Source organism: Jaculus jaculus, chromosome 3 (genome assembly GCF_020740685.1).
Source record: "Jaculus jaculus isolate mJacJac1 chromosome 3, mJacJac1.mat.Y.cur, whole genome shotgun sequence".
NCBI lineage: Eukaryota > Metazoa > Chordata > Mammalia > Rodentia > Dipodidae > Jaculus > Jaculus jaculus.
In genome coordinates, this window is record NC_059104.1 from 179,816,629 (window position 1) to 179,824,806 (window position 8,178).

Below are 8,178 nucleotides of genomic sequence, written 5' to 3' on the forward strand. Positions count from 1 at the left end.
CAGCTGGCTTATGTGGGTCCTGGAGGGTCGAACCGGGGTCCTTTGGCTTTGCAGGCAGACACCTTAACCACTAAGCCATCCCTCCAGCCCCTTGATGTACTTGTCTTTACTTGACCTCCAGGTCTTTCCCTGTGTTCTTGGTCCTCTCCATACCAGTCCTGCTTGCTAGTGTCTGTTTTCTGCCCGGATTCTTGGCATCCCAATGATGCAGAGTTCCGACTTTGGATCGTCTCACACTCCCTTCCTTGGTGAGAGCAGCCAGCTTCAAGCCTTTCCTTACCGCCTTCATGCACGTGATTTGCAAGTTTATGTGTTCGGCCGCCTCCTCACTGCCCTGCCCTCAAATTTCAGCTGCCACTCAGCCTCCCTGCTTGGATGGCTAATGGGCGCCTTGGATGAGCCTGGGCCAAGGAGAACCCACCGTCTTTGTCTGAAATGTGTCCTGCTTCCAGTTTTCTCCATCTTTGGTGCCTGAACTCTCCTGTCCAGGAGCCAAAACCCTGGAGGCATTCTTTACTCTTCTCCTGCTAACCTGTTTCACCCCTAACTCAATAGGTAATTCTTTTTTTTTTTTCTTCTTATTTTTATTTATTTATTTGAGAGTGACAGAGAGAGAGAGAGAGAGAGAGAGAGAGAGAGAGAGAGAGAGAGAGACGGAGGCAGATAGATAGAGAATGGGCACACCAGGGCTTTCAGCCACTGTAAACGAACTCCAGATGCGTGCGCCCCCTTGTGGATCTGGCTACCGTAGGTCCTGGGGAATCGAACCTTGAACCAGAGTCCTTAGGCTTCACAGGCAAGCAGCTTAACTGCTAAGCCATCTCTCCAACCTGGTAATTCTTTTTTTTAAAAAAGAAAATTCTTGGGCTGGAGAGATGGCTTAGCAGTTAAGGTACTTGCCTGCAAAGTCTAATGACCCAAGTTCTATTCCTTAGTACCCACATAAAGCCAGATGCACAAGGTGATGCATGTGTCTGAAGTTCATTTGCAGAGGTTGGAGGCCCTGGTGTACCCATTTTTTTTCTCTCTCTCTCATAACTAAATAAAATATTCTTGGGCGGGAGAGATTTCCCAGTGCCCATGTAAAGCCAGATGCACAAGGTGGCACATGCATCTGAAGTTTATTTGCAGAGGCTGGAGGCCCCGGTGTACCTATTTTCTCTCTCTCTCTCTTTTTCTCTCTTGAATAACTAACTAATTAATTAATTAATTAATTAATTAATTCTTGGGCGGGAGAGATTCCCCAGTGCCCACATAAGGCCAGACGCACAAGGTGGTGCATGCATCTGGAGTTCATCTGCAATGGCTAGAGGCCCTAGCACAGCCATTCTCTATCTGCCCTCCTCAAAGAAAGAAAGAAAGAAAGAAAGAAAGAAAGAAAGAAAGAAAGAAAGAAAGAAAGAAAGAAAGAAGGAAAGAGAGAAAGAAAAAATGCTCTTATTTATATCTATTTGAGAGAGAAAAACAGAGGCAGACAGAGAGTCAGTATGGAGGGCACACCAGGGCCTCCTGCCCCTGCAAACAAACTCTAGATGCATGTGCCACCTTGTGCATCTGGCTTTATGTGGGTGCCAGGGACTCAAAGCCTATCAGGCTTTGCAAGCAAGCACCTTTAACCACTGAACCATTACTCCAGCCACAGGTAATTCTTTTGTCTTTACCTTCAAAACGTACCTAGAAACTGATCTCCTCTTACCAACCCACAGCCATCACCTCGGCCCATCATTTCCTCTTCTGTGGGCATTTTCTCTGGGCCGGGCTTTGTACCAGCTGCCAGTGTGAGATGACAGGCCTCAGGCTCTGTCCCCAGAGCGTACTCAGTCTACTGGGGAAGGTGGCCTGGTGATCAGAGACCGTCACACACTGTGTCACATGCTGTGGCCAATCTGGAAGTTGAAAATAGGGGATACAATTCATATTTCCCCTCCGAGCTCAGAGGCTAAAGCTGCTTACATTACCATCAAAGTGACCCACAGTCAGAGTTACATGTTGGGCCATGATTTGCAGAGACATTTATCATACCAATAACTGGGGGCTAACTCCACAATGCATGACCCATTTTCATTAACAAGGAGGGTCTAATGGGAGGGGGTAGATCACAGATGAGCCTAAATAATGGTACCAAACTGCCTGTATTTACTGAAAAGAAAATTAATAAATTAAATTAAAAAAAAAAGTGACCCACAATGTAACAGGCACTGGAAAACAAGTCTTGAGTCCATTGACAATACTGGGTCCACCCATTCACTTTCAAGATCTCTTCCTCCCTTTTCTCTTTGCCTTCCCTCTCTCTCATCAACCCCATGAGTTTGGAGGCCAAATGTGCGCTGGCGTTCAGTTGTAGTTCCTAGGCAGGCCCAGGTCTACACCGACCCCCCCCCCCTTTTTTTGCAACTTTGGTGAAGTGCCCAGTGGACCGGCTCTGACCCTGGGAACTCAGGACCAGTCCCTTGGTGGTGAGTCCATGGAAGATGATGTGGCCCTCTGCTTCATGACATCTTAGGTTCCCACTGAGCTGACCAGTGACCAGTGGAACATCATTAGGATGTGGCCTCGTTACCCTTAGTGTGAGAACTATTTAGCTAGCTGTCCTTGGAATTTGAGTTTTTCTCCCAACTCCCTTAGTCCAAACGTTCCTCCATTCTCTCCCCAGCCAGTCTGCCTTGCACATGGCTTTCCGGGTCCATGCTCCTAACGCCCGGCCTTGCTCAGTCACCCCGCAGCCAGAGGGCTTCAGCATTACTTCACCAAGTCCACAGGATGTCCACACTTTGTCTCAAACGTCCCCCATCTTACTTCCAGGCATACATGTACACGTCTGTGACCTGTCCACACATCCAGCCCGACATGCATGAGCTTCCTTACCCTGCCTTCCTGCAATCCCATCTCTGCTCTGAATTCTCCTCCTTTTCCCATGCTGATGGTATCTTGAAGCCCAGGGCAAGTTAGTCCTGTCCCCTATGCTCCACATTTCTTTCCAAGTGATGGCCCCCGACATAGCTCATCAGCGAGGAGTCTGCTGGGTCCTTGTTTCTTGTGCCATCTCTTACTATTCATTTTGCACGTGTATGAGTGTGTATGCATGTTTGTATGTCTGTGCAGGTGCACATGTGTGTGTAGGCTGAGGTTGATGCGTGACATCTTTCTTCTCTGTCATGTCACTTTATTTTTTATGAGACAGGGTCTGTCACTGAACCCAGAACCCACCTATTCAGCTAGACAAGCTAGCCAGTTGTGCCTCCCCAGGGGTTATGGGTGCATGCCACCACACCCAGCTTTGGTGGACTCTGGGGATTTGAACTCAGATCCTTGTGCTTTCATGACAAGCACTTTGCCCACTGAGCCATCTCTTCAGTCCTCTTACCATTTTATTACTGATATTAAAAGCCTTTCATTTAAAAATATAATTTATTCTTTTATTATTAGATATGAACATATTTTGTATGTAAACATCACATGTTGGTACCATCCTTTCCCTCCTCCCTGCCCTTTTCTGAAGAGGCCTTCCTCATTGGGGATGCAGACCAACCCCATGGGGATTGTGGGTCATGCATTATGGGGGCAGCAGTCAGTTATGGGGAGAGGCAATGTCTCTGTGCAACATGTCCCAACTTGTGGCTCTAACACTCTTTCCGCCCCCTCTTCCACAAGATTCCCTGAGCCATGCTGGGAGCATTTTAAGTCTACGTCAGTAACGGGTGATATCAAGCCTTTCACTGGCCGTGTCTTCTTTGCTGGACCAGGCTGTGACCGCCTGCTGTGTGGTGATGGGCGCTCGGAGAGGCACGGGTTTCACGTGCGCAGTCGGAGCGACTACCTTCAGTGCAGGGGCCTCAGCTTCCTACCTGGGGGACGGGGCTGAGAACTGTCTCCTGAGACTGTTGCAAGAATCCACGAGATGGGAGACTGGGGCTGGGGAGATGGTTCAGTCGGTACAGGTGTGGCACAGCCCGTAGTTTGGGGTTCAATTCCTCATAGGGCTTGATTTACTCACACACAAAGTGGCACATGTGTCTGGGGTTCATTTGCAGCAATAAGAGGCTTTGGTGTACCCATACTCACTCACTGTCTCTGTTCCTGTGTCAAAAAAAAAAAAAATGAACTGGAGAGATTGCTCAGCGGTTAAGGCTCTTGCCCACAAAGCCTAAGGATCCCGGTTAGATGCCCCAGTACCCACATCAAGCCAGATGGACAAGATGATGGAGTTCATTTGCAGTGGCTAGAGACCCTGGAGCACCCATTCTCTCTCTCTCTCTCTCTGTGTGTCTCATAAAATAAATAAATAAATAACTTACAAAAAGACAGCATAAGTGAAACTGCTTAAAGGTCATGATGAAGTATTGTCCCCCAGTTTGTATCACACATGGAACCTTATACATTTTCTATGTTATAAAGTATTGCATGCTTTTGGAAAATATTTCTGATTTAATTTGGAAGCCATGTCTCCAGTTACCTTGCATTACGAACACAGAGATGGGTCACAGAGGTATGTGGACCTCTGATTCCGCAGTTCACTTCAGTGCTACCCATCGCCCAGAGCGGATAGGTAAGTGTAATATACGAATAGATGGAAAACCGAGGGAAAGGAAAAGGAAGGAAATGCTCACGTCCAAACATGGAACAAAGCCGGTAAAATGGGCAGGACTGCTGGACGCACGCCTTTTAATCCCAGCCCTTGGGAGGCAGAGGTAGGAGGATTGCCGTGAGTTCGAGGCCACCCGGAGACTGCATAGTGAATTCCAGGTCAGCCTGGACTACAGTGATACCCTGCCTTGAAAAGCCAAATAAATAAATAAATTAATTAATTAATTAATTAAAAGGGCAGGACTGTCAATCCAGGGTTCATTTGCTAATTTAAGGACTGGGCCAAGCCTTACACTAAGACCTCTTTTTTTTAAAAAAAGGTTTTTTTGTTTCATTTTTATTTATTTATTTGAGAGCAACAGAGAGAGAGAGAAAGAGAGAGAGAGAGAATGGGCATGCCAGTGCCTCCAGCCACTGCAAAGGAACTCTGGACGTATGCGCCACCTTGTGCATCTAGCTTCCATGGGTCCTGGAGAATTGAGTCTCCAACTGAGGTCCGTAGGCTTCACAGGCAAGTGCTTAACTGCTAAGCCATCTCTCCAGCCCCCTAAGACCACTTAATAAAGACAGTGCTGTTCAAAGGCACATTTAGAAAACTTGTACTTCAACTGTAAAAGGCTCCGGATAGAGAAAAAACATTCTCTTCTGAAAAATTATAATCACCAGCCAGTTGTAACTAAAAGATTTGTGTATACCCACAGGTATACCAGACAGGAGGCTTGAGGTTCAAATCTATATCTACTACTAGCAATTTAACATGTGAAATGTCCTGAGCTGATAACAAGAATGACAGAAATAAATGCAAAAAAATATTTTAAACAAACTTATTTATTTGTGCATGTGTGTGTGTGCACGCACACAAACACACACCAAGCAAATGAATGTCAGATGTATAAGCCACTTTTTACATCCAGCTTTTGTGGGTGCTGGGGAATTGAACCCAGACCAGCAAGTTTTACAAGCAAACAGCTATAGCCACTAACCTATCTCGCAAGTCCTCAAAAACCCCTTTGAAGATAACTCTTACTCCAAACCACACAGAATTCCCACAGCCACATCCCACTGAACATTAGCCCACAATCCAAAATGATGGCTCACACAAAGAAATCATCGCCCACTGAGGAAACTAGTGATAACAAAGCATCAAGTGTGAGAAGGCAGCCGACTCAGTTCTCTCCTTGGCGATACTCACCGCAGTGGTTGGACCTGGGCCCACCTTCGAGGAGCATCGATCAGACTGGGACGCCAGCTACCTGCCATGTAAGGCAATAACAGACAACCAGGATTGGCTTGGGTTGCGCAAGGTGATCTGAATATGAGCTTCTGCTGTTAGAATGCCATTTTCCTGAGAAGTCCGTGTTTAATCCAGCAGACCACAGTGGCTTTTGTAATCTATAGGTCTTAGCCTCTGGAGGATACACAGACACAGTTTCCAGCATAAAATTTACTTACTAAGCATGGTTAATTGGATTCATAAATGAATGAATGAAGAGGCACCTGACTTGCCTTCCCAGACAGGAGCTTAAGATCTGGGATGTAGTGGGGTGCGGGGGGGGGGGGCAGGGGGGGTGGAGGGAAGCAAACTCTATTGCCTTTCAAGGGCACAGGCCCAGGTGTGAGAAAACCTGTTTTTTAAAATTGTTGTTTCATTTTTGTTTGCTTTTATTCTTTTTTATTTTTATTTATTTATTTGAGAGCGACAGACAGAGAAAGAGGCATTGAGAGACAGAGAGAGACAGAGAGACCTCCAGCCACTGAAAATGAACTCCAGATGCAAGCTCCACCTTGTGTAGCTGGCTTATGTGGGTCCTGGGGAATGGAGCCTCAAACTGGGGTCCTTCGGCTTCACAGGCAAGCGCTTAACCACTAAGCCATCTCTCCAGCCCATGTTTGTTTTTATTCTTAAGACAGAGTCTCATGTAGCCCAGGCTAGCCTCTTAACTCTCTGTATAGCCAAAGATGATGTTGAACTTCTGACCTTCCTATTCCCCCACCTTCTCCTCCCATTCTGGGGTTACAGGTGAATGCCAACATGCCAGCTTATATGATGCTGGGGATCTAACCTAGTCCCTCATGCTAGGCAAAGACTCTACCAAATGAGCTACAGCCCACAGAAAAGCCTTCAGGTAACCAGTGTGCATCAGACACACTTTCATTTCTTCCCTTTGGCTCATGGAGTTTCCCTGCTGTTCCTAAACCCAGGATTGCAAAGACTCAATCAAGGCTGTCCTCCGCCCAGTGGCCCCTGCTCTCAAGGTCCATCTCTTCAGCCCTGGGGATCTTAGCGTCCTGATGCAGGAGCGCAAGGTTACGTGAGGGTAAAGAGTGGACAGGCATGGACTCCAGAGATGTCTGTGGCTGGAAAGAAAGCTTGCTCCCCACCACTCTCTAATTGGGGGTGACAAAGTAAAAGGGGTGCATCCAGCTGTGTGGCCTGTTAATGGAAAGCCTGTGCCCAGGCCGCTTCGGGGTCATCTTCCCACGAACATTCATTCATTTGACAAGTGTTGATGGAGCGACCCCTTCTGTTCCAGGCTGTGCAGATAGATGATCCACACTGAATATAGCCGGGCGTGGTGGTGCACGCCTTCAATCCCAGCACTCGGGAGGCAGAAGTAGGAGAGTCGTTGTCAGTTCGAGGCTAGCCTGAGACTACATAGTGAATTCCAGGTCAGCCTGGGTTAGGGCAAGACCCTACCTTGAAAAAAACAAAAACAAAGTTCTCAATATAGCCTTGCTGTCATGGAGTTTTCATCTTAGGAGAGGAAACAGGTTATAGTAAAAACAAAAAGACAGAGCTGGAGAGATGGCTTAGTGGTTAAGGCGTTTGCCTGTGAAGTCTAAAGACCCAGGTTCGAATCCCCACTAGCCACATAGGCCAGATGCACAAGGTGGTCTATGCATCTGAAGTTTGTTTGCAGTGGCTGGAGGCCCTAGCATATCCATTCTCTCTCTCTACTTGCAAATGAACAAATAAATAAAGTATTTTGAGAACAGGTAAGACCATTGTGGAGGAAGGCATTCTATTTAAATACACGGACATGTAACCAGAGTTTAGGGTATAAGCTAAGTTAACAAGCTAGGTTTGGCTTCCCTTTCCCCGTATGCTAATTAACGAGATGAGTTATAGTGAAAAGCAGAGGGAGGAGATTGAATTAGTGTGGCCACATTGAGAGGAGGAATAGAGAACAGGAGTCCTGTGTCCCCAAGTTCATCTTCAATGCATTGACATGGCTTTTAAGACTTAAAGGGAGGAAGCGTGGGGTAGGGAGCAAAAAAATTCATATAACTAAGCAGTCTTGGCGAAGGTGTGGCTCCACTCCACATTGTCTCAGCTCTGGTCCTACAAGAAGTCTTTCTTTGTTAAGGGAACAAGGCAGTTCTCAGGAGATGATCACTTTTGCTCTGGGAAGACAAGGACAGCCTCCCCGCTGGGTAATCAAGGGCGGGGGAAGAGTCCAGGGTGACTGCAGACTTAGGACAATGGCTTATCTCAAGGAGACTGGCACACAAGGAAGGCAGAGGCGTCAGGCTTTCCTCCTGCTGTGAGCTCCCAGGGCCCCAGTGAAAGCCAGTGCCCATTAGCAGATGCAA

At 47.1% G+C, this 8,178-nt stretch overlaps 1 long non-coding RNA gene across 1 annotated transcript in view; it reads right to left on the bottom strand.

Moving 5' to 3' along the window:
* Window positions 1-6,409: 6,409 nt before the first annotated feature.
* LOC123459251 overlaps window positions 6,410-8,178 on the bottom strand; it is a 4,153-nt gene continuing 2,384 nt past the window's right edge. Inside the window, exon 3 of the long non-coding RNA XR_006636151.1 lies at window positions 6,410-8,178. This exon is cut by the window's right edge and continues 209 nt beyond it. This is a non-coding gene — a long non-coding RNA (uncharacterized LOC123459251).